Source organism: Lycorma delicatula, chromosome 6, assembly GCF_047948215.1.
Source record: "Lycorma delicatula isolate Av1 chromosome 6, ASM4794821v1, whole genome shotgun sequence".
Lineage (NCBI taxonomy): Eukaryota > Metazoa > Arthropoda > Insecta > Hemiptera > Fulgoridae > Lycorma > Lycorma delicatula.
Genome location: NC_134460.1, coordinates 146,122,310 through 146,150,180, shown reverse-complemented (window position 1 = coordinate 146,150,180; position 27,871 = coordinate 146,122,310). Strand labels below are relative to the sequence as shown.

General features: G+C 29.0%; 1 protein-coding gene across 1 annotated transcript in view; it reads left to right on the top strand.

Annotated features, from left to right (window-relative positions):
• Window positions 1–27,871, top strand: part of LOC142327018 (dipeptidase 1-like) — a 72,316-nt gene that overhangs the window by 6,339 nt on the left and 38,106 nt on the right. The window lies entirely within an intron of this gene.

Here is a 27,871-nt window from a genome sequence, read left to right as displayed (position 1 = left end):
TTGTCTTGTTTCTTTCACTCTTTGGTAACATAATGTTTATTCCTAGCTCTGCTGTCCCATTCGCAAAGAAAACACATATATTTAGTATAGCCTAACTGCATGCCAAACAAAATAGCTATAACTTTCAAATCACCACATATATTACAGCTATGGTTTTTATCATTTATTTTTTCAAGTACATCTTTCATTGCACTGTATATCTCTAAAATTAGTACCATAAGGGATCAGTATCGAAGGATATGCGTTACCGCTGTGTAGTAGAACCACTTTTAAACTATACTTGGACAAATCTATGAAAACACCAGTCCTCAGATTTATGAACTTGTCCTGAGGTGCAACATAAGCTCATCAATATTTGTGCAATAAACCAAATTATTTTCATCAATAAGGTACTGAGAAAGTTCTTTTTGTCGGCTTCAAAAGCCCAAAATTTTTTGTATTTTTTTGAAGTAAATTCCAACCTTGCAGTCTTGATCCTAACAGTTTACCTTGGTTTTTTGATAAATTAAAATCCCTATCCAAGTCATTTAATTCAACTTGTGAAATAAGATGTAGCTAATTGGATGATTATTCAAAATCAAAAGCATTGTTGTCTTCTTCAGTACTGCCTGATTCTTCATCGCTGCTTTCGAAACATACATTCACAGGTGGCTCAGGAACTGAAATAAGTTCACTGTGAGGTACAGGTCTGATTGCAGATTGCAATGAAGGATATTTTACAGTATGTTTAGATTTTTTAGAAATTACAGACATACTTGTTAAATGAAAGTAACAATCAGTAACATGATCCTTTGGTTCACGCCAAACCATAGGTACATGTCATATAATATGTGACTATGATATGATTTAATTCTTTGTCTAGTATTGTTTATTTTTAGCTTACAAATTATGTAACAAAGTTAAAAAATAAAAAATGAGCTGACAAAATACAATATAGGAGCTTAAGAAGCTAACTATACGTTGAAAAATGAAAAAAAATCCTTTAATTAAAATTTAAAAATTTTTCAAAAATGGTAGGTGATAGAAAGATTCCGAATTCATATTCGTTTTCAGAATCAAAAACAGATTAAAATCATGTATCGCAGGTTAAGAAACAAAAATTATGTTTATCAGTGTTATAGCATTTCTATAGAGCAGAAGTTTGTCCAACTCTTCAAAATAGATATACACAGCATTCATCTCTTAACTTTCACTGTAAAATTCCTTTTCCCAGAACCATTTCTTTAGATTTAAGAATAGGTTGAAATTGTAGGAGCCAAATTTAGCTAGTCAGATAGATGCGTAGGAATTCATACATTGTATTGGTCATTGCAATTGCTGAATTGTGAACTAGCACAATTCTTGATGAAACACAACTAGCACAAATCTTTATAGAATTTTTTTCTTAGCCAATTGCAGTCTGGTTTTCTGTAATTTTTTTTTTATAATTTTGCAATAAATTACTAATCATTATTTTTTCTTCTGTAAAGTAATTAATGAAAAATATGCAGTTCACTGGGTTCACATCCCAAAAACAAGTGAAAATAATTTTTGGATAGATGACACTCACTTTTCCTTCTTCAGTGTTTCAGTTAACCTCTTGATTTCTATTGTCTTGATTGTTTCTCTATCTTACGGGTTTGATGAACCCAAGTTCCACTTATAAATTGATATAAAATTTCATTTGGTATTTGCTATACCATGGGATGAAATATCCATTCACACAATTTTTTCATCAGTTGCAGTATTTACAACAATAAATATTTTCATACAAAATCTCATGAAGGATGTTATAGTCAGTTGAAATGCTTACAATCTCACTGCTTTTTTCAGCTGTCCTCATTCATATAGCCACTGCTGTGTTTATCTTCGCAGGTTGATCGACCATATTTAAAAATTCAACAACTTTTGTGTGAACTATAAATGATTGTGTAGTCTCGCCAAAAACTATATCTAATTTGCTTTTTATTTAAGTGCCCGTTTTGCTCATTCAAAAAGTAGAATTTTATTACTACTAAGAAAAGGATGGGCTATCCTGAAGACTTTTAGCTGTTTCTTGAGTTCTGATTTGTTAACACAGCTCTAACCCTATTGTTTTCCTTTTTCATTCCCAAAGCACAAATATAATTTAGATAAATTGTTTGTATCAAGAAGTATAAATCATTCAAACAAATGCATCATTCGTGCTCTGTGTGCAGCCACCCAGTGTATCACCATTGGTCTGCGCTGTCATTAGCAGCTAAAATAAAAATTTGAGCACATACAAGAAACCTACGTTTCATCCTTTTTTATGCAGAGTGATACAATCATCTTTTACACAATTTTACCAAAATCATTGAACCCATCTTCTTTAGCATATTGTTAAACAAAAATCCAACTAATATACTGAACTGATATGTAGGATTTGGATATTTCAGCAATGGAAGAAAATGCTTAACAAAGAATGTTGTTAATATTAATCCTATCTGTGCGTCATTTACCTTACTCATCAGATCACCTTCATATTATCATTGCATAAAATATGACTGTTAATCCTTTTTTATATTACACTCTATTTAAATAAATTTCTATTTAACAGTTCCATCTGCTGAATGGTATTTTAATTATTATTCAATTACAACAAAATTTATAATAATTTTTTAGAGCTTGATATATTCTGGGTAAAAATAACAGATAAAAAAGCATTGGGTATATAAAGTAGTTAACCAAAATTTTGGGATGCTTTGATAAGAGATTTTCCCCAAATCCTATAAATCAGCATCTGCATTTAAAACTGCAATCACTTCTGTTATCTTCACTCACAGGTCATTGGGAGTTATAGAAAAAATAAAATAGAAATTTTGTCCTTATATTTCAGGGAAAACTAGATATTAAACTGGCAGTTCTATTGATCAGACTGTTGATCTAGCATGTCTAATATAAACATTCATTCTGCAGTTTAGATAAGAGAAACCATATGGACCATGGAAGTGTGATATCATATAGTTCATATTTTGATAAATAACTTCCATCTACCAGTAATTGTAACGTTAAGTTATGTTCAATTATGATTGCTTTAACAAAACAGAAAGGATATAAATTTTACCAATTTATTATACCATAATAAATATTTTTTTACCATATTTATTATAATAAAACTAGAAAATATATGCACTTTTCTCAGGTGATTTTCATAAATGAAAGTATGTCATTTAATTTGTTGCACATCCCTTATCCTTTCTTTCTTTCTTTTTCTTGTTTAGCCTCCGGTAACTACCATTTAGATAATACTTCAGAGGATGAACGAGGTTGATATGTATGAGTGTGAATGAAGTGTAGTCTTGTACATTCTCAGTTCGACCATACCTGAGATGTGTGGTTAATTGAAACCCAACCACCAAAGAACACCGGTATCCACGATCTAGTATTCAAGTCCGTGTAAAAATAGCTGGCTTTACTAGGACTTGAACGCTCGAACTCTCGACTTCCAAATCAGCTGATTTGGAAAGACGTGTTCACCACTAGACCAACCCGGTGGGTCACATCCCTTATCCTAATATTACAGTGATTCACATTTCTTATGAAAAGTAGATTGTTTATTAATAAATCAGTGAGAACATCCACCACATGTGTGTGGTCACAGTGTTCTGTAGAGGCGGAGTATGTGCAAATGGTGCTGAGTCAAATCTAATGTGTACCTACAACTGTAAGGGCACTATGTTACTTGACAACATCTACTTATACTATAATATCAAACCTGTACTTTTTATCATGCCTCATAATATACAGTGTTTCACAAAGTTTTCCCGGGACTTTCATAATCTATTCTACTTGTGAAAATAATGGAAAACGTTACACATATAAAAATATATCCTAAAATGTTTCGTTAGTGAGTTACGACTAGTGAAAGATTTTGCTCAGATTTCAGCTACCCCAGTGAAATGAAGTCATATTGAAATTTTTCAGACAATCATTAAGGGGGTAGTAATTTAAGTAATTAGTAATTTCTTATGGTTTTTTTTTACCTGAAAAATCTAATAAAATATGGCTCAGAATCATAACTGCAGTAATTTTTGAGAAATTTGGAGTTAAAAACCAATAATTAAAAACACCCTGTTTTCTTGTTTTGACAACAATAACTTTGTTAAGTGGTTAATAAGCATATAAAACTTTTAAACAAAGCTTGTAGAGAATGTAATTCTGAACAAAATGGTGTAAGATAAGTTGAATAAAACAAAAAAAGTTAGAAAAATTTTAATTTTGTTTAGAAACAGTACATTGCTTCAGAAAAGTTCTCATTTAATGTAAACTAAAAAACCAAATCCTTTTTTGGTAATGTGAAAAATTTGCAAAAACAAAATTTACCGTTAAAAATTAAAAAGAACAGGAAGAATTTTTTTGTAACATTATTGCCAGCTGTTAAATGAGTACTTAACAAACAATCAATTACAGCAAAAACATTTTGTATTTTTTTGGAACTGACATTTTGAGGATAAAAATTTCAGCCTATTAAGTAATAACATTCAACTAGAGTAATGGTAAATTACTAACCAAAATAACTATTATCCAATTAAAGCAGTTCAACTAAAATTTTGACCACACATAACAATGATTATCCATTGCAGGTTACCTAATTTCCCAATCATATATTAACATAAGGTGGATGCACAACATGTTTAAGATATATTTAATTTGTGTTTTATGGCTCATGGTATATTTTTATTTACAGAGAGTATAAACTATAATAATAGAAAAGTAATAAGAACTAAAAAAAAAAGAAATTGCCAGTAAAGAGTTGCACAACTTTCTCATTAATATCAGGAAAGTTATGCAACTCTGGCTACCAAGAAAAAAGCAAATTTAAGTCTTAACTAGTTTCATTTGAAACACAAGTGTCTTCATTTTACACAACATAGACATTATAATGTTTTGAAAATTGCAAATACACTTTTAAAAGAATATGAAAATATTTTTTAAATAATTTTCACAGTAAATAAAGTGAACAGTATCGAAATAACCAAGACAATAATAACTTTTATAGCATGTCTAGTGATTTGTCTATTATTTTGAGTTCCGTTTCAAACTTTAAAAAAATGAATCCTTTAAGTCTAATAAAAATAAAAAGAATGTACTGCTTTGGAGTTAAACTTTCCTGAAATCAACCAAGAGGTTATATTCAAATATTAGTCACCATAAAAATATAAATTAAATTGGAAGGCTAAGGGACTGAAAGCAAGATGTTCTTGTACATATTTGAGTTAGAAGCAGTAGTATTTTAGTTAAGAAAAATTAACTTTTGCTAGCTGTTACTAGCTTATTGCTGTTTACTATAGAATCACAAATTAACTGGAAGCTGAGGTGTGTCAAGAAAAAGTCAAGGAGTAGATGCATCTAGGAGCTTTACTGCACTCAATAGAATTAAAAAAAAAAAATTAAAATTGAGAGGTCAACAAGATTCTTTGAATCGTTTTTTATTACCAACCCCAGCGGGACAATAAAAAATAGCAACAACACTTATATATAATTCAAGATGTAATTTGAATTTTGTATGTTCTGAAATAATATATTGTACTGAAATATAAATGGGTTTTCCAACATACTAGATGATATCAGATAAAGGTTGGTTATTTTATTAATATTGTTTATCTTACAGAGACTTGGCTGGAAAGTATGCCTAGTAGTGTAATATCTTTGTTTAAAAATTATAAGGTAGAAAAATGTGCCGTTACAGATAAAAAGGCCTCTCCAAGTGATGAAATTATTTTTATTAAGAATGAAATTCATTTATGAGATAGTCAGTGGCATAGCATGGGTTTCAGCTGTTTGGCGTAGGCCAAATTCGCCCTTAAAATAAGGCTGAAAGGCTCCAAAATTTACGGAAATTCTAAAGAACTTTTCGGCAAGAATAAATCTGTTATTGTGTGTTTGTACAGGTACAAATAAAGAAGTCATGTGAATGTTTTATAATATAATAAACACATTTGTTACAAAAGTTCTTGCACGTATGTCACTTATTGATATAAACACAACATTTATGATATGCATAGACAAGATTAAATTATTATTACATAAAATTAATAAAATAATTTTTCGACAAACTTCAATAATTTAACAATCACAACATGCACTTAAAGAAAATCATGAATTGAGGTTAATTGAGTCGATGTGAACTGGACGACTGATGTTGCAGGCGTTATTAGACAATATTGAACTCTATCCTTTATATGAAAGAATTAATTCTCGCTGAATATTCGTTGTGAACAATCCGAGCACAAAATAAAGCACAGGGAATTACCACAAGGTAACTGGTTAGTACAGATAGTGTTGCCAGTTGCTAGAGCAAGCAAGATGACTACACTCACTTAAAGAAAGGGGGATTCCCCAGTTCTGTTACAGATTAAATAACAAAACGTTCAGTGCTCATTTTAATCGGTCTGAATATTAGGTGCAACAAAAATACGAAAAGAAATGGTTCAAATTTTTAGTTCAGATTACAAGATATTAATATTTATTGTGAAATTTTGCCACCCAGGGTGCCACTGGAAATAGTTAATATGTATACTAACTGGATTACCATTAAACTGACTATGAATAGTATTAAATTACTAATAGCCAATCTTCATAAATAAATCCCTCTAAAAAATTTTATCCACGTTAGAAGCAGGAATTGTTGATTGGATTACTTCGGGAAATTAGATTATTTATTACTTTTTGTTCTTTTTATATAAATATAAATGTAATCATTAGATAATTATAATCTTGTGTTTGTTTATAGTAGACTTTTTTAAATATTAGAACTCAACCTGACAGACAACCAGTTCATGGTCATGTCTATAAAATGTTTATGTATTTATTTCTTTTGTAATTATCTTCATTCTGAAATAAACATTTTGTTATTATTAGTAATTGTGGTCAGAATAATTTGTCAGGAATGTTGTTGATGTAATTTGTCAGTAAAATATTCCTAGAATATATTTATGGAGTGTACTACAATAGAACGTAGACAAAAGGAGAGTAAAAAAAAAAAATGGTAAAGGGTTGCATAGCTTTCCTAGATTTGGCCTTGACAGATTTTTATTTTAAATTTACCATAAAGTTTTTAAATATCAGTGATTTAAATATGCAATATCTACAGTTCAATTAATTGCAAAAAAAAGTCAAAACATTTAGTAAATAATTTGGATATGATTTGACTCCCTTGACCAAATAATATTTTTATTATCAAAATTGTACTGTATAATAACAGCTAAGAAAAAATAAATAATCAAAATTTTTAGTAAAAATTGTCCATCCCATTTTGACCCCCTTGCTCAATGACTACCTCATATAAAATTTTTTATAACCACAACTTGAAAATCAAATAAATTTTCAAAAACTTTTAAAAAATTCAAATTTTTTTATTCTTAAGCGAGTTACCATGGGACCCCTTTTTTTAAAAAGTTCTCTAATTGTTTCCATTATTAATACGTACATACAATTGGATTTTCAATCTTGAAAATAAAAGTTTAAGAAAATTTATATTTTAAGTACGGATCCATTCAGTTGTTTTGTTTTTAAGACTTAAAAATCTGTTTATTGGAGTAATTATTTACTTAAATAAGTTGGTTTGATTCAGGACAATGTTATTCAACAAAGCTAAAAAAAATTATTGTTTCCTAAAAAAAAAAAAAAAATAAGTATACCTTAAAAAACAGAGTACTGTGATGCCTCTCACCTGATGGGGATGAATGTTTTAATTTTGTCCAAAATTTAATGCCATCATTACTCTCCGTATGTAGAAATTTTGTGAGCAATTTTTGAAGAATTTAATTGTCAACCACTCAGGAGGTATTCAAAATAAAGGTATCAAAATACAGGCCAACATACATACATTTTTCAGAAATCGATAACTTTTTTTTATTAATGTTTCATAGACTAAGAGTTTTTTTTTGGGGGGAGGTCAAAAAACAAGATAGTCATGGAATGTTATTTGCAAAAACCCATAAGTTTGGCTGATCACTATATGTAAATGTAATATTCCTGTAAAAGTAGTGTCTGGTGTAAGAGAATATTGAAAATTAACTAGGTAAATAGCGTACAGAATTAAGAGAAAACCTCAATCTCTTTTCTTAAAACAAGAGAGAAATTTATGGTACAATATTTTAAAAAGAAAGACAAGACTAAATAACATTAAAACTCCCAGGATTAGTCAATTTGGCCCTATAAGGAAATATAGAAGTTAAGAACAATAAAGGAAGTCAGAGATTTATTATATACGAAACATATAACTATAGTCGATGTAACAAGATGACTGAAACAATAAAGGTATATAGAATATATGAAACTGATAATTAAAAATACAGGAAGTATGTTGAAGCTTGAAGTTTTAGAGAATGATGTAAGTTCATCAACCCGCCAAATGATTGATGAGTCAATAGCTCTCCATTGTCCAGTCTGAAGACACAACTTTGTTAATCTTTCTTTCTGTGAAAAAATCTGGGTAAAATTAATTTATGAACAAGTTGTTTATGGAATCTGAGCTTTACATAAAACTACAGCAATAAAAATGACATTAAAAAGTTTAGTGCAAATTTAACTTAAAAGTTCATTTATAGGATGTCAGTAAATATTATTTAATTTTAATATTTCTATGTAAATGGAATATTAGAGATCGTCAGAGGATGCTTCATGATGTGTAAATATTCTATTTTTCTTAGAATTTTGAAACTGAACTAGAAATTTTCAAAATAACAAGATCCCATATCAGGCTTAATAAGGAAAGCAATAAATTTCATGTTTTTTTTTTTTTTTTTTGAGAAACATTCACTAGATCATTGGCTTGCTAAGCCTACTGAAATACAGAAGATGGATTAAATAACAAAACATACATGTCGCCTTTCTGTTTACCAGGGCTGTAATTTTACTCTTTGTCAAAGCAACTTTAAGTAGTGCCTCCTGCCTCAGGTGTTTTGTATTTACTACACCCATACGAAAGACTATGATAGGCGATATGAATCAATAAATTAATCTTTTCTTCTGTTAAGAAACAATGTATTATATACATTTTGTCTACTTAGGAGATAAACATTACTTTTTTTTTTTTAATTTCAAGTGGCATTAATCGCTTCATTCATGAGATGCAAGCGAGTATAAACTAAACTGCACCCAGTGTTGTTTAACTTTATAGGAACCGGTTTCTTTAACATGACTTTTATCATTGGCATTTTATCCTTACTTCACGTAATTTAGTTACCAGAATATTACTAATCAAAATGTTTTAAGTGTTGTTGAACCAGTGGCTTTTAAGGGATAAAATTCAGTTTCCAAGGACGTTTTTTGGTCTTTTATAAATATTCTGTTAATACTTAAGCCTATAAAAATCATTTAACAATTTTTAATTATAATTATTACTCAAACTACTTTTGAAAATGATTTTGATATAATCTAACAAATATAAGAAAATAAAAATGTATTCTTGTTCACATACACAGACTAAAAATAACAGTGTGCATATGGTTTTATTGGAATTCGTATAAATCTTGTTCAGTTATAAATACACCTGAATATTTAATTAATGTGTTATTTATATTACTGTAATAATTAGATTTCATTGTTAGTCCATTCCAGCCATACGTCACTTTCTTATCTTAAAGTATAATTGCTATGCACAATATCACGATGTAATAAATGTTTTTAAAATATGATGTTAGTGTATAAAGTAAGGAGATCAGCATCTGCGTGCAGATTTCTGTTTATATACTCTTTGTATAATATCGGTGGTTCAGTTGGAATATTTAGGCTTTTCATCCTTTGTTAGTGACTTCCTATTTTTATGTAATCTCTTTTGATCTTCTTTGCTTCTTCTGTCCAGCCGTTGCTTTTAAATAATGCATTTGCCTGTATTAAATATCCTAAGCTTTTTTCTCGTTATTCTGTACATTGTGTTGTATATGTATATACTTTTTTCTTTTGCTTAACTCCATAATACTTAAAGAAAATGTAATTGTATTATAATATTAGTTATTAATGATGTAATTTTTTTTTTTTTTTTTTTCTTGTTGCAATGTATAGTTACAATAAGGCTGGGGGAAAACGTGGGCTGGACCTGTCATCTATTTTTTAATGGTATTTTTGTGTTTTTAATTTGTTCATTACAGCAGTAGTGCATTGTAAGTTACAAGAAAAAATTGAGTAAAATTTAAAATGAAAAACACGATACTGTAATTGCAAATTATAAAATTTAACGCAGTGGAATTATAAACATTATGTAAATAAGTTAAAATTTAATTACTAATAAATAAATTACAATAATAACTGTAAATATTAACCTTCGTTATATGTAAAGAAGATATGGACAAGGCTGTTTTAAATGGGATTTAAATACCAGTAAAAATAATGTATTCGTATTATCTTTATAAAAAAAGTAAATATTAAGATAAATAGCAAGATATATATTAATTTTTAATTCCATAATGTTGCAAAAAGATATTTACCTTTTAATTTACTTTTTTTTTACAACAAAACACTATAAAGTCATATGTATTACTCTACATTTTAAATTTATTTTTATTTATTGAGATGATTAAGGTTCTTTTAAATGATACTTTTTGCTTGGAAATTTTCCCCATTACCGCTCTCTTATAACAGTCAACTAATGTGATCGTTCTTCGGGTGTATAATTACAAATTCATTTGAATCAAGAAAAAACAGTGTGATCTTGTCATTATAAAATTAATTGTAACTTAAAAAATAGGGTTGATATTAATTATTTAAATATACGAGGCATATTCATAAAGTAAGAGCCGTTTGGTCATTAAAAAAAATTAACTTTCAGTTTTAGTTTACTACATATCTACTTCACTTTTCCACATAATCGCCATTCAGTTCTAAGAACTTTTCGTAACGCTGCACCAATTTCTTTAACCCCTCTGCATAGAAGTTCGCCTCCTGGGAATTGAACCAGTTAACAACTACAGTCTTGAGTTCCGCGTAGTTTTTAAACCGTTGTCCTCCAAACCACTTTTTCAAATGCAAGAACAGGAAATAGTCGCTAGGTGCAAGGACTATATGAAAGGCGGTAAAAAATTTACCAACGAAAATCTTGAATGTTCTTCTTGGTTAAGGCAGCGGTGTGAGGCCGCGCGTTGTCGTGAAGGAGGATTGCGGCCGGACGACTGTTTCCCGCGTCGTCGATTTTGGTTTACCCGTCTCAGTTTGGTGAGCGTTTCGCAGAACACGTCAGCTGTAATTTTTGATCCACGTTCCATGAAATCAACCAAAATGACGCCCTTTTCGTCCCAAAAAACGGTAGCCGACATTTTTCTACTCAAGAACGAGAATTGGTTAAACTTTTTCGGTTTTGGAGAACTTGAATGGCGCCACTGCATCGACTGTTGTTTCTATTCTGCTTCGGTGTAGTATATCCAAGTCTTGTCGCCCGTAAAATGTGGCAAATCATATTTATCCTTTCGATAGCGGTCCAAAAACATTCGTTCACTGCACAATCTTTGCTCTTTGTGTTAGTTGGTGAGCATTTTCGGTACCTACTTTGCATACAATTTGTGATGTGCGAGCTTTTCTGTAATAATCGTGTAGACAGAGGTGCGTCCAACATATATAAATTCATCAGCCGGGTCGCTAATCGTCAATCGCCGATCACATCACAGTTTTCGGTTCACTTGTTCAACGATTTCGTCGGTCTGAATACTGGGCCTGCCACTCCGCTCTTCGTCTTGCACATTTGTGCGGCCATTTTTAAAGTTTCGACACCATTGTCTAACCTTTCCTTCATTCATTACTGTAGGTCCATACACTAGGCACAACTCCCGATGAATTTCAGCAGCTGAAGATCCTTTTGCACACAAAAATAGAATCACAGCGCGCACTTCAGAACTGGCGAGAGAAACGATTGTCGCGGGCATTGCGATCTGTATTCACCGGCAGGTAAACGACTATACTATTTTAAAACAATAGCCGATAGATGGCCCTGCAAGCGTGAAACTGTATTCAGACCCGCCAATATTTAAATATAAGATGACAACTATTGCTTTATGTGTATGCCTTGAAATATATGAAATAGTGTTAAGATAAATACATTACATATAAACAAAATTACTGCAAGATAATTCACAAATCAGAAAACAGTTTGAAAATTATTTTGAGCACATAGTTATCTACATGTTGAAGAGGGTCCTGAAAGATCAGGTTTTTTTTTTAGTTATATAAAAATGTAGACAGAATAATATTGCTTCTGTAAAAGAAAATCTTTTGACAATATTCTAGATAAATTGGTGGCAAGATTTTTTAAATAGTTCGGTAATTTATTACAAATGGCAACATAAACATAATAAGGCCCTTTCTCATCAGACAAAGTATTATATTGATTTATATGTAAACAATTCCGTTGTCTGGTTTGGTAGAGTTGAATATTTAGTTTTTTTTATTTTTGAATAATTGTTTATTTTATTTTTTTTATCAAAGATTGCACATTCATAAATATAACCCTTAGGATAAGTTAACATAATTAATTTTATAAATGTAGTTCTACATGATTTATATTTATGATGTTCCATAATTAAATCCGAGAGCTTTTTTGTATCTTAAAAACTCATTTTGATTTTTTGAGGGAGCTCGAAGAGATGACATTTTATTTTAGATGGAAATATCTATATGCACAATATGCTTTATTTGATACACTTTCATTATTACAATTTTTACTATAGTTTATCAGAATGCACTGAAAATTTTAATCCTGTAATCCTTTCACAGTAATTTGAACAAAGACCTCCCACTTCACTGTTAGATGCAGCATTTTGATTGAATTCAGCAAAAAAGTCCTGTACCGTTTGTACTGATAGCAAATGTGTTGCTGACATTATTTTTTGTAATACAATAAATACTTAAAGAGTAGCATGAAATTTACTTTGTAGGGTTCTTTTAAATCCGAATCTTTATTTACCTATTGCTTTTAAATAAAAGAATGTAGATTTTTTTTTAATTAGGTACAGAATAAGCAATAATTTTATTAGACTTAGACCAACATCTAGATTGTTTACAGACTTTTTTTTTTTTAACTATTATGTAAAACAAAGAGCACACAGACCCATTAATGAGTATAAAATTGAGATTATATCTGAATCAATGTTTTAAACTTTATTACTTACATGGCCTGATTTTATTGTGATATAATGAATTTGATGTAATAAATAATTTTATCAAATTGTAAAAACCTGTACTTTCATTCTACTATTGATTATTAGTCTGTTTATTATAGACTGTATTATTTTGGATAATAAAAGTCCTGCATAAAGCAGTCTAAAATAAAAACAATGACATCATATTGTTATCTACACGTAACAATGTAATTTTGTGTATTGCAGTACGTTTCACATGAATAGAAATGCTCACCTGAATTTCATGACTTAAAAATATGGATTTGAAATAGTATTTTCATAAAATATTGTTGATAGAAATTAAAGGTCATTTTGAAGTGCAAAAAATAAGGCAGAAACAACATAATTCAGAAGATATTTATATAACAAAAGGAATTCCTAGAAATGGTGGGTAGATGAGGTGAGAAAAAGTTATGATCTTTCAACTATCAGTTAATTGCTAAGTACTGTAATTCAGTTATTTTAAAATGGATGAAAAGAATATTTAAATAAATTAGAAGTTTCTTTTTAGCCTCAGTAATTGATTCATTTGCACGTAATCAGTTTCAGAAAAAACTTCTTGATCACTGAGTAGGCTTTCTTCAGCCCTGTTTCAACACCCCGTATATTTCATGAGTTTAATTTTAAAAAATGATATAAAAATTCCTTTGAGTGTCTTTTTATCATATAGTTTTTTTGTTTATAACTAGCAGACCCGGCAATGCTTCGCTATTGCTAGATTTGAATATATATATATAGATTAAATGAACACAGTTGAAAGTTTGATAAAACATTAACAAAATGAACACTACAGAATGTCACAAAATTTAACTTTTCCCTTTTCCTTTTCCCAATTTCCTTTCCCCTTCCCTTTCCTTCTCCATTTCTATTTCCCTTTCCCCCTTCTTTTATCACATTTCCCCTTTCCTTTTTTCTGTTTTCCCCTTCTTTCCTTTTCTGATTTTTCCCTTATTTCCTTTTTCCCTACGCGTAAATCAGTCTAGTAGTTTTTTAGTCTGTAGCGAATACACATATCGGAAACACTGAAACAAAATCATAAAATATTTAATATAGCATGTGTTGCTTTTACGTCCAACAGATAGCGCTGTTTTTAAAAAAGAGCATGTTTTTACCTGACACAGGTATGACATCTTAGCTATATAAATAATAGGTGTATAAAAATACCTGTGTATTCAAATACAGCATTGTGTCAAAATTTCAAAGCAATCGGTGAAGAACTTCGGAGATTTAAGATTTTGAACCAACGAACATTTACATTATTATATATAGATAATCAACAGTAGAAAGGTGATGTGATTTTTTTCTTCAGGTGGCTCCTCTTTGGCTATATTTATTTTATGTTTTCTATAATATTTAATAAGTAACATACTAATTTAAATAAAAAAAATAATTTAAGCTATTTAGATGCTTCCATTTAATAGCTGTTGCTTTATCATATTGTAATTAATTATGCGGGAGAAAATCATTGTATCACAGTTATAAATATTGGACATGATTTTCCTTATTCATACTTACTTAGTTACAAGTTAAAATATTAGGTGAAATACCCATTTTTGACAATGGTTAATGCCAGATCCTTAAGATGTCTTTACTTCATGATATTTTTTTTCTTTTCTAGGCTTGTTTCATCTTAAGAAAACATTTTGTGCCAGTAATCAGTATTTAATTTAAATAGGCAAGTCGGTTGTAGATTCTATTTGTGAATCAAATATTCCATGTTTATCCTGTTTCACCTATTTAAGTTGGTTAAAAGGGGAAACTCCAGTTTTTTTGTTTTTTTAAGTTATTGAAGTTACTTTTGTAACTAAATTGTAGTTCTGGTTATAATTACATTATAATACAAGTAGATAAAGGAGCTATGAATTATTCCATTATCAATCTACATTCGTTTAGAGGGAGGGATGTTAAAGTAAAACTCAAAGACACATTGCTTCATAGAATGTTGAAATTATTACCTGTGTTGAATTTCAAGTTTCCATTATAACGGGTTTGAACATTTATGAAAATTAAAGAATATACTTTATCCGCAATAGAGTCTGTGTTAAAGAGATATTTATAAAATTACATAAATTACTTTGAATATTATTGGAGCAAATAATCTTGACAAATTTTGGTATAACATTCAACTGGAGCAAAATGTTCTTCTTTGTAAAACAGAAAATATTGGTTTGTGCTCTATAGTCAGAGTTTCAAATTCTTCTGATCTCAGTAACCATTTCAAATCCTTTTTAATTTTGTATTCTAGTAATTGTTGAAGTAATATTTGTTTCCTTTTCCTGTTAAAAAAATACGAGGAAATTCATGCTGATTGGAAACAAGAGATTTATGATAACGGAGTCACTGTATATATATATGTGTAAATATATATAACTGTTTATATATATGTATGTATAATATTTTGCATTGTGATTAGGAGTATATTAAGATTAAGCTAAAAATTAACTGCATATTTTTTTTTTGTCGGCAGCTTGTTGCTAATATATAATATTTATTTTTCTTACTAGTTTCCAAAATATCCTTACTTCTTGTTTTATTTGTTCTTTTTTATGCATTGTTATCTCTTTTATTTAGTTTTTTTATCAATGTAACAAATTAAATAAATAGATATTGTTCAAAACAAAGAGTTGTATATTTCAAGTTAAGAGTTGGGCACCAGCCTTTCAAAATTATTGTTCCGTAAAGCCAACAGGCTGATAAAACTTCAATTTTCCATATTACTGTGAAATTTTTTGTTTTTGTTTAAAAATTTTAATTTTCATTACAGATTTTTTTAGTAAAAATGAGGCAAAATTCTTATTACTGTATGTTCAGGAAGCTTTTATACATAGCGATTACTATTTCATGTGAGTGTGTATTCACATATGAGCACACGATCAAATGTGAAAATAAGTAGCTGAAAATTAATCGTTATTGTGCATTATAATATATCCAATGTCATACAGGAATTGAGAAGATTTTGTAAGAGGGTTGAAACAATAGAATGATAATAGCTTTTAACAGGACACAATGTCATAGGATGTAAGAAAAAGGTTTAATTAATTATTGTATGTCATAATAGTAGATAAATTTAATAATAAATTGTAGAAAAAGCATTTTAGTAAAAACAATTCAGTTAAAAAAAACCAACAAAAAGAATCACGTTTCTTTATACTTTGAATTACCATATTTTGTGAACAAAATTTATAGAAAAAGAAAATATATATATATATTAATTTAGCAAAATTGATTTTTATGTTGTCCATATTTCCTGTGTACTAATTAATTCAAAAGCAAAAATGAAATTCAGCAATCCACCACAGTGCAGAACCAACTAAGAGCTCTTACAATATTTTTTCATTTTTATTATTCTCCCTTATGTACCAGTAGCACTTTTGAGGAATTTCTCAATATCAGTTGATTAAAATTTCAAAATTACACATTAAAATACCGAATTTATTAACATGTGTAAAATATGTGTAGTCAAATAATTCAAATTTTAAGTATCTTTGTGGCTAGCCACTAAATACATTACTATCTGTTTTTACATACATACATATATTTTAATAATCGAAGAACATAAGAAAGAAGCCGTAATAAGAAAGGGAGTCCGACAAGGATGTTCCCTATCCCTGTTACTTTTTAATCTTTACATGGAACTAGCAGTTAATGATGTTAAAGAACAATTTAGATTCGGAGTAACAGTACAAGGTGAAAAGATAAAGATGCTACGATTTGCTGATGCTATAGTAATTCTAGCCGGGAGTAAAAAGGATTTAGAAGAAACAATGAATGGCATAGATGAAGTCCTACGCAAGAACTATCGCATGAAAATAAACAAATACAAAACAAAAGTAATGAAATGTATTAGAAATAACAAAGATAGACCAATGAATGTGAAAATAGGAGGAGAAAAGATTATGGAGGTAGAAGAATTTTTTTTATTTGGGAAGTAGAATTACTAAAGATGGACGAAGCAGGAGCGATATAAAATGCCGAATAGCACAAGCAAAACGAGCCTTCAGTCAGAAATATAATTTGTTAACATCAAAAATTAATTTAAATGTCAGGAAAAGATTTTTGAAAGTATATGTTTGGAGTGTCGCTTTATATGGAAGTGAAGCTTGGACAATCGGAGTATCTGAGAAGAAAAGATTAGAAGCTTTTGAAATGTGGTGCTATAGGAGAATGTTAAAAATCAGATGGGTGGATAAAGTGACAAATGAAGAGGTATTGCGGCAAATAGATGAAGAAAGAAGCATTTGGAAAAATATAGTTAAAAGAAGAGACAGACTTATAGGTCACATACTAAGGCATCCTGGAATAGTCGCTTTAATATTGGAAGGACAGGTAGAAGGAAAAAATTGTGTAGGCAGGCCACGTTTGGAATATGTAAAACAAATTGTTAGGGATCTAGGATGTAGGGGGTATACTGAAATGAAACGACTAGCACTAGATAAGGAATCTTGGAGAGCTGCATCAAACCAGTCAAATGACTGAAGACAAAAAAAAACATATTTTATATAAGTATTAACTTTGATATTTTAATCAACTGATGAACAGGAATTCCTTGAAAGCGCACATTGTTACATCAGGGAGAATAAAAAAATGAAAAAATAAGGTAAGAGCTCTTATTTGGATCTGCACTATGGTGGATTGCTGAATTTTGTTTTTTCTTTTGAACATATATATATATATATATATTATAAATAATTAAATTTCTTGCTACTCTTTTTTTTGTAATGTATTTTCAATAATTATTTTGTATTGTGATGTAAAGAAATTAACTAAGAAAGAACTCTGTATTGTTAAAAATCCCTTTTCAAAAAATGTATATAATAAATGAAAGAAAATGAGAACAAAATGTTGACTGGCTAATTGAAACATTTTGTATATGTCCCAGTAGAGCATAGAAGATTCATATGTTGTGTTTATCATGCATATCTATTTCCAAAATAAGAAGAAAATTTTATACAAGAATTATTTATTATATTATTTAATAATGTTTTACTTGCAACTAATTGAAAATGTGGTTAAATTAACTTCAATATATGTGTAACTTATTCTAATTTATATACTCATATAATAAACAAAACAAAATTCCTATTGCAGTACATGATAAATCCATTAAATAGTGTATGCATAAATCTTCCATTAAATAAACTATTTTTTCCATTAACATTGTTTTTTACATAGTCTATCTATAACCCTTTCCAAATTTTAAAATATCTCTCTTTTTCATTTTTACTTTGTAAACAAGATCTGTGGGTACATAGTTTTACTGATTGTTTTAATTGTTGAATCGCAATTATTTTTTAGAAAACAGCTGATCGCATCACTAACAGATTTTGTATTGTTACCCTTTGTTTTATGTTCATCTGATATAAAATTTGAAATAATGATATATTTTTTCATCTGTATTTCAATTTATTTTTGATATTCTGTTTGAATTTTTTAACTTGCCTAAGTAATTATGATTGTATATAAACAATAAAGATGCACAAAAATCGTATTACTACAGTTGTATTCTTATACAGACTGACCACTTGAAATAACTGAATTTATTTCCTAAGTCAAATAATTTTATGGCTTAATTACCAGTATCTTAAAAGTTTTTATCAAAATAATAACTAAATACTTTAAAGAGCCTACTCTATAAATAATATTGGAAGGACAGGTAGAAGGGAAAAATTGTGTAGGCAGGCCACGTTTGGAATATGTAAAACAAATTGTTAGGGATGTAGGATGTTGAGGGTATACTGAAATGAAACGACTAGCACTAGATAGGGAATCTTGGAAAGCTGCATCAAACCAGTCAAATGACTGAAGACAAAAAAAAAAAACTATAAATAATTTCATTACTATATTTAGCATAAATTCATCATAAATTTTTAATTCAATACTGTATATTTTATTTTACCATTATATTTTATTAGTTGTTAGCATTTAACTTTAATATATTCAAAATATATATATGAATATATAAACAATTTATAAATATTAACCAAAATACAAATACACACATACACACACACACACACAAGGTTCCTATAAGTTTTTAAACTTATAGGAAAACTGAACATTTTTTTATGAAAACCATTTTTATTTATATAATATGCTCTACATAACTACCATTGTTTTGAATACACATTTCAATGCGTATCCTCCAGTGCTGAACACTTACAAGCACAGCTGGAGTTATGCTTGTAATGGTGTTGGTGATATGTTCCTTCAGATGATTTATGTTTTGTATCTTTTCCTGATACACCGTGGCCTTCAAATGCCCTCAAAGATAAAACTCAAGTGGGATAAAATCTGAGAATCTGGGAAGCTACTTCACAGGACCACGCCGACCTCCCAAGCATATGGAACTGCTGACCTAAATATTGACGTACATTTTTCCCTATTTACGGAAGCTTTTAGGGTACTTGTGTTGTGTATGTATATATACATACACTATACTATATACTACATACGATGTCTATAAATAAAGTAACGAGACTAGTTTTTTTTGGCAGCTATAGTGGCAACACTGTAAAGTTACTCGTAAACATATGGTTATATGAACAGCTGATTTATATTAGGTATTAATATTTTTAATCTGTTGTTGCCACAAGAGACTTAAACAAACTTTTAGTGAAATGAGTTTTTGTTGTGCGTTACAAAAATGAGTTAAGTTTTATGTTAAACTCTGTGAGTATGCTACTGAAACTTTTTAAAAATTTAAAGGGCGGATGGAGATGATGCTCTGTCATGAGCCTAAGTTTTTAGGTGGTTTTTAAAGTATTTAAAGATGGATGGAAAACAGTTGCAGACGATCCACACTCTGGAAGTTTATTAACATCAAAAAGTGATGATCGTGTTGAGCGAATCAGACTTGATACAGTACGACCAGTGATTAACTGCCATAATGATTGCAGAACAATTGAATTTGAACCATATCATAGTCCATCAAATTTTGACAAACAAATTGGACTTGAAAAAAGATTGTGCAAAATTAATTCCAAAAAACATCACTGTTGAACAGAAAAACAACAGGGTGGACGATGTAAAATCATCTAGGGCGAATTGAAACTGATCCTGATTTTCTAAAAAATGTTATTACTGGTGATGAATCTTGGATATTTGAGTACAACCCAGAAACAAAACACCAGAGCAATGAGTGGCACACTTCAAACTCACCACATCCCAAAAAGAAAAAATGAACAAATCAAAACCATGCTAATTTGTTTCTTTGACAGTAATGGCATTGTCCATAAGGAGTTTTTGTCTGCAGGACAGACTGTAAATCAATATGTTTACTGAGAAATTCTTGAAAGACTGCTGAAAAGAGTTGCCCATGTGAGTCCAGCCATCAAAAACAACTGATGCTGCATCATGACAATGCACCTTGTCACACTGCACTCTCAGTTAATAAGTTTTTGGCAAAGAAAAACATTCCTGTAGTAGCTCAACCAGCTTATTCACCTGGCTTGAGTCCTTGCGACTTTTTTCTGTTCTCAACTTTAAAAAATCACCTCAAAGGATAACATTTTGGAACAGTAGAAAACATTTAAAAAAATGTAACCGACCATCTGAAGGATATTCCGGTTTCTGAGTCCCAACACTGCATGAATTGTGGGATAACCGTTTGAAGCGTTGCGTGGCTTCCCAAGGGAACTATTTCAAAGGTGGTAGATTCCATGTATAATTGGATTGTAAATAAAAAGTTTTTCTGAACCAGTCTCATTACTTTATTTACAGACCTTGTGTGTATATGCATGTACACCCACAAGGTATATATATATATATATATATATATATATATGTGTATATGTATATGTCTGTTTATAGTGTGTTTTCCCACTAGTATAGCACAGTAGATTAAACTAACAATTTTATATAAAAAGTGCCTTTTGTGAATTTATTCAATTATTATAATATTAGATCAGGTAACGCATTTATCACTTGTCAGAAGTTACCACTTCTGACAGTATGAAATGTATGATCGATTTATTAACATATTTAATTACTATTTAATACTGCTTTCCCCCTCAAAATTAAAAGTTATAAAAACAAAAAACATTCTGTGAATTACCACGGTAGTCAAAGTGACTAGGGTAAAACTGAAAGATTCTGCACAATCAGCCAGGGAATTTAAACAACAGAACTTTCATATGTTGCAGAGGAAAATTTACAAAAACATTCTGATAGAAGCAAAAAGGACCTATTTGTAGATTATTTTTTTTATAATAGTCTGCGTAATAAAAATAAATAAATAAAACTGTAAAAATAAAAGGAACTAGCAACTAATCAGCTTAGACTGGGAAGAAAGATAATTCAAATAACATTGGAAATATTAGAGTTGCTAATACTGTAGTGACAGATGGGAATACTATAGCAAAATCACTCAACAACCACTAATTGACACAGTGTAACACTAATATAGCACATAAATATCAGAATAGGTTTTCTTTGTAATATTTTAAACAAGTCATTTGAGTTAGGAGTTTTTCCAGCCAACTAAACGTTAATGTAATACCAATATTTAAAAAGAAAGCAGGCAAGAAATTCAGAACTACAGCCCTGTTTCACGTGTTTCCTGTTTCTCAAAAAATTATTAAAGAAACTAAGAGATCAACAAACTTCCTTGAAATGAGGAACCTGATATCTCATGATCAGCATGCTTTAAGCGTGGGAAATAATGTAATACTCTTTGACTTTTTATCTTGGGATTGATCCATTATTCATTTTTTTAACATGTTAAGGGTGTGGGGGATATCACAAAAAAAAACACCTAATTTCAGTTTTCTTCAGAGCCATTTTACAAAAAATTTTATTAAAACAAATTTGTTATCTATAATGTGTATATAAATAATAAAAAAAAATCTTTATAAAAAAATCAACCTCTCCATCTATTAAAATTGAAATGTCTTTTGTTATTTTGCTCTTATGTCCTTTGAGTTTAAGTATTTTTTGAAAGTTTGTACTTCATATATTAAGCTATCAGAAATGTCTAAAAAAAATTTAAATTATAGATCTCAGACCTAAAATGCTGAAATGTTTTTTGAAATTTTTATTTTCTTATTTTAGCATTTATTGAAGGGGATGTTATGAGACATTTCTGTCTTGTAGTGAAAACCTTTTTTTAAACAACTTTGCTAAACTTAATCTATGTATGAATATTTTTAGAAAAACATTTCTTAAAATTTATTTGCCACCTCTAAAAAATATATTTTTTTTTTTTTGCTTTAACTCTTAATTTTTATTAAAAAAAAAACTTTTGCATTTTCTTCATCAATTAAAGGGCTATTAAAATTAAAATAAGTTTGGCATTTGTATTCTGGACACAAAAGGACCAGCAATTTTTTTTTGTTAGCGATCTCTTCTTTAAATTAAATTTTTCCTAAGTTTTCTCGACAGTGTAAGGAAGCCCTTTAAATCAAAAACATTTTTATCCAAAGTTTGGAAATTTTGATGCTTAAATCTTATTTTGGTAATCATGACTGGACCGGCATAGCCAGAAAATTCATGCAATGCTTTTGTCAGCTTTTTTTTTAAAAAAATGACTAATAGAGATTATTTAATTTAATCTGTTTGGTCCTTTTCTTTTGTTTTAATTAATGAAGTTTGACAACATAATGTGAAAACTATTAATAACACTTTCTTATTTGTAATAGTGATGTAGAATTAAGTTAAGATTGTATGAAGAAAAATTTAAATCATTCAGTTCACTCAATTAACCTTATTCAGTAGTTAGCAAACTTTCTCATTTAAAAAAAGAAAGCATAAGCCCATTCGTACTTCTCACATGGAAAAATTTATTGAAATGAATTAGTTAATTTTTTGTAATATCTAATTACACAAATTGAAACTTAATGAAAATATATCACCAGATAGGATAGCAACTGAACTTAGAGAGTAGTTAGATCATTTACCATACAAAGTAGAAGTGACAGATTACAAATTCACTACCAAAATTTCAGTAAGTTTTTACATAACATTGATGATTTTTTTTTATTATTATATAATAACTATGATATTGTTTTTACTAAAATTTGAATGGGAATTTTATTTCCTCTATAACTGAAATATTTATGCTATATTTTTTAACATGATGTGTTTAGGAGAATATATTTCTCTTCCAGCAATAAAGATTATTCCTCTGTGCATAGTATATTTTGATAAATATTATATTTTGTATTTATTTGCTCTTATAATTTTTTTTTTAAATATTTACTGATTCTGTTAGTAGGTAATGGTAGTACAGTGTACAACCTCCACTCAGATGAAGCCATATACCTTTGCTAGTTATGAATAAAATATTTAGTACATATAAATTATAATTCTGCATACTGAATAAGGATTTTTTAAGTTAAACAGATAGATTTTAATTTAAAATTCAGTAATACTATTTCTATAATGTTTCGGTATTTGGCTTTAAGCCAAAGTTTTCTGCGATTTTGTATTACAATGAATGAGTTTTTTATATATGTCCCGTATGTGACCAGAACATATTATTAAACATATGGTCTTCTAGACTCATTTATATGATTTTATAACATTTTTATTTATAATGAAATAAAATATTAAATTATTTTTTTAAATTAACTTCTAACCAGTTGTTTTATTTTTTTTTTTTTTTTAGAAAAAAATAAAATCAAAACAGAGGATCTCATGATTCCATAACTGAAATAAATTTTTAGAAGAACAGAAAACAGAATGGTAGTAGCCAGTTGCATTAGATTAAGAACAATTTAATTTCAGAAAGAATGCAGAAACTTTATAGGTTTCTTTAAGACAAGAAAAATGGTATAAATACAAAGTTTGTACAATGTCTATAGCCAAAATGAAGGCAGTATAAAATTTTTATTTTGAAAACTACTAAATTTAGTAAGTTCAAAAAGTAAAATTAAATAAAAAGAAATTGACATTGATTTAAATAAAAATTTAATCTAATTAAAAATTTATTTTAAAAGTTAAATTTAAAAAGATTTTTTACATAAAAAAAGGTTTTTGTTCCAATTTAATGAGTAATTAAATAAAAATATTGTCACCTAATCATGCTGATCATTGATGGTCTCTTACCACTGTTGCAAAAATGAAGCTTACTTCATTGTTGTGGAATATTCTATTTAGAGCTTCATTACTGCATTGATAGTTTCTTATGAGAATTTATTGTGATTGGTTGGCTAATTGATTTTTTGTCTACCTTTACCATTTTTGTTAACCACTTTTGTTATTTAGATCAAAAGGTACAGTGTCAAAAACCATCAAACGATTTGAAGAAAAAGGAGGCATTAATAATAGCGGTAAATCAGGGAGGCCTATATCTGCAACAAATAATAACAAATCATTTGAGATTATACAAGAATTTATTGAGAATTCTCATTCCTCGAATTGATCAGCAGTGTGAGAACATAACATTAACCAAAGTTCTGTGATTCAAACATTAAAAAGTGAAAATTTCAAACCCTTCAAAAATTTTCCTGGTGCAAGAATGTAATGAAGATGACTATGGTAGAAGACTTGAATTCTGCGAAATTATAATGAACAATTTTTGTGCAGATTGTAATTTATTAAAACAACATAGTTTTTAATGATGAAGCCACATTTTTTTTTTTAAATGACAATGTAAATTGTTAATTCATACTGGTATTGTGAGGCACATACATAGTATTCAGTCAAAGTAAATGTATGGGCAGGTATTGTTGGTGGATGATCGATAGGGCCTATATTTATTGATGGAAATTTAAACACAATGAAATATGAGGCTTTGCTTCTTGACCATATCATTCAAAACATCGTTGGCCCCAACTTCCAAAACATTTGGTTTCAACAGAATGGTGCTCCACCTCATTTCAGTCTTCAGGTATCCTACCTCGTAGGGGAAGACACCCACTATGTGACGATTGTGGTCACCCCACATCGCCCCCTCCATACCTAGCCCTGATGGGCTTTAAGTCAAATTTAAATGGAAGATGAATTGCCTGAAGCGGTCAAATAGAATGGTCAGTAAAATCACCTGACTTGTCACCATCGGATTACTTTCTATGAGCCACTTAAGAAGTATTGTTCAACATAATAAGCTCCAAGATATTGATGATTTACCAAATAGAATTTGAAAATCAGCACAAAATATCGCTAGGGAATCACTAAATGATACAGCATCATCCTTTCACAACCAACTGGCACACTGTCAAACAGGAGAACGTTTTGAATATTTATTCAAATGAAATTTAAGTAAATAAGCAAACAATTTTTTTTTAAATAAATTTATTCAATAATATAAATTTAATAAAATTTGTATAGGTTTATTTATTTCCGATAACAGTTTCTTAAATTATTAACAATGTAATTTTTTTCAAAATTCAAAGTTTATCTTGCTGCCATTTTGGATACAGACATTGTACCAACTTTTTATTTTCACCATTTTTCTTGTTGTAAAGGGACCTTTAAAATTATGTACCACATTACAACCACTGGACCATACCCCAAGAAGAAGTTGAAATTTAATTTCTCATCAAAAGGTAAAGTAGTTGACCAATACCTTATCCTGAAAGCTATAGTATTCTATCTGGAACGGTTTTAAAGTTGTTGAGGGTTTTCCATATTTTTGACTCGCTCTGTATGTGCAACAAATATAGAAATATTTTTTCAACATATTTATATTAGATGATTCAAATAAGTTCCAACCTTAATCACAGAGATGTTTATGATTCTAGGATCAAAAGACCCCTTTACCTTTTTTTATTATTTTGGAAATGATGAAAAATCCAAATTATAACTTGATATCTTTATTCTGTTAGTCAGTTCTCTATGTATTGAGTTTACCTAGCAAGTATTATCTCTTCAATAACAAAGCCTTTACTCAGAAAGAGGGAGAAAATCATACAATATTCATGTCATATTAATGTTTGTTTTCTTTAAATTTAGATTTTAGTTAGTATTAAATAAGAAGATTTTTTTTCTGTAATTAAGCACTTCAGTAAAATATCTTTAAATGGAATGAAAATTAACAAATCAGTAAATGTAAATAAAAGGTACTGAAAGATTTTTAATGCCGTTCCTGTTTCCTCTTTAAGCAATTACTTACATACGGTAATTTAGTATGTCAGAAAATTAAGAATTCTTTTATATTGTAAGTTACTTTCAACAAAAACCCTTTTGTAAACTTTGTTAACTGTTTTCATTTTATATTACACTTATTATAGAACATTTTAAACACTTAACATTTTCATACTTTAAAAGATTATTAGTTAAAACAAGTTTGTGGAATCATTTGTAGTGTTTATAACAATGCGTTCATGTTGTTAATGTATAATAAAGTAAGCATTTCACCTTATAGTGTGGAAGAACAATTTAATTGATAAAATTAAAATGTTTCAGTTTAATATTAGATTACTTGTATGTGAAAAATTGTCAGTTTTATTTTCTTAAAATGTGAAGAACATTAAAACAATTTTTTGATATGTTACTAATGGTCCTGTTGTATTAGTAAAACTTAAAAATGAATTAGAAGAAGAAGTAAAATTAGAAAAGCAACCCATGATGTTTGCTAAACGTCTGGCATTTGCTAACAACTCTAAAATTTAATTCTTCTTCAATATTAAATTTGAAAATTATTACATTTTCATCAGTTCTAAGTTATTCCTTATCGAAATTAAAGGGCATTTTATATTACTGTATTAAATCATTAAAAAGTTATAAAAATCATAACTCGCTTTCTAAATTCCTGAAAATTTGCTTCCAAGAAATTTTTTCACGTATATCATCTTACATGTATTCACATGTTGTGCAGCATACTTGCACTCATGTAAGCTACTACATTGAAGAATACATTTTACCCTTAAGTAGACCCATTCCACAGTAATTTATAGAGAACACACAACTTAAAGAGTAACCACAAACAAGAACTCATGGATACATGGTCATTTAACAAAAAACCATCAGGTATAAAAAGAACAAGGGTAAAAAAACATTGCACAATAATAAAGGGTGATATGGTGATCTCACAATCCAAAGAATATTGCCACATCTAAAGATGATGCAGACTGGAAATAATTGTTCAACTACATTCATTAACTGCTTAGCACTGTGTGAATAGTCATCTTATCCTGTTGATATATGCCTGGTTTGATTTAAAGTTTATCTGCTATTTGAGGAAACAACAATTTTTAAGTCGCATGGATGTATTGCGCTGACTTGACATTAACATTAATCATTGTCCTCAAAGAAATGTAAATAATTATTCTAGATACTGTTGCAGATCATGCAGTGACTTTTGAATTATGCAGTAATTATAGATGCATTTCATTAGGATTGTTTGTTATTCGATACCAGAATTTTTGTTCATTAACACAACTGCTTAAATAAATCAAAGTGTGATTTGTTACTCATTTGCATATTATGAATAGATTTAAATAAAATTTTAAGATTCAAGAATTATAAATAAAAATTCATATAATGAACTTGATCAGCATCATCTAATCTGCATACTACTTGAATTTTATTTGGCTACACGTATAAATCTTTATAAAGAATCTTTTGAACATTGATGTTTGATAAGCTGAGTGAAACTGATCGATGAGACAGACTGTTATCAGCATTCTGTTTCTTTCATATTTCTATGTTTTCAGATTTATGTACATTCTTTTGGTCAACAGGAGGCTTCTTGTTCAACAATATACCAGTTTCTTCAACATTTTTCATCTAAACTTTAATTGCACAGGCTGATTGTATAATTTCATTTCAACAGATATTAAAGTGGTGCCAAAACAGTCGTGCAGCCATAATAGTATATGCAT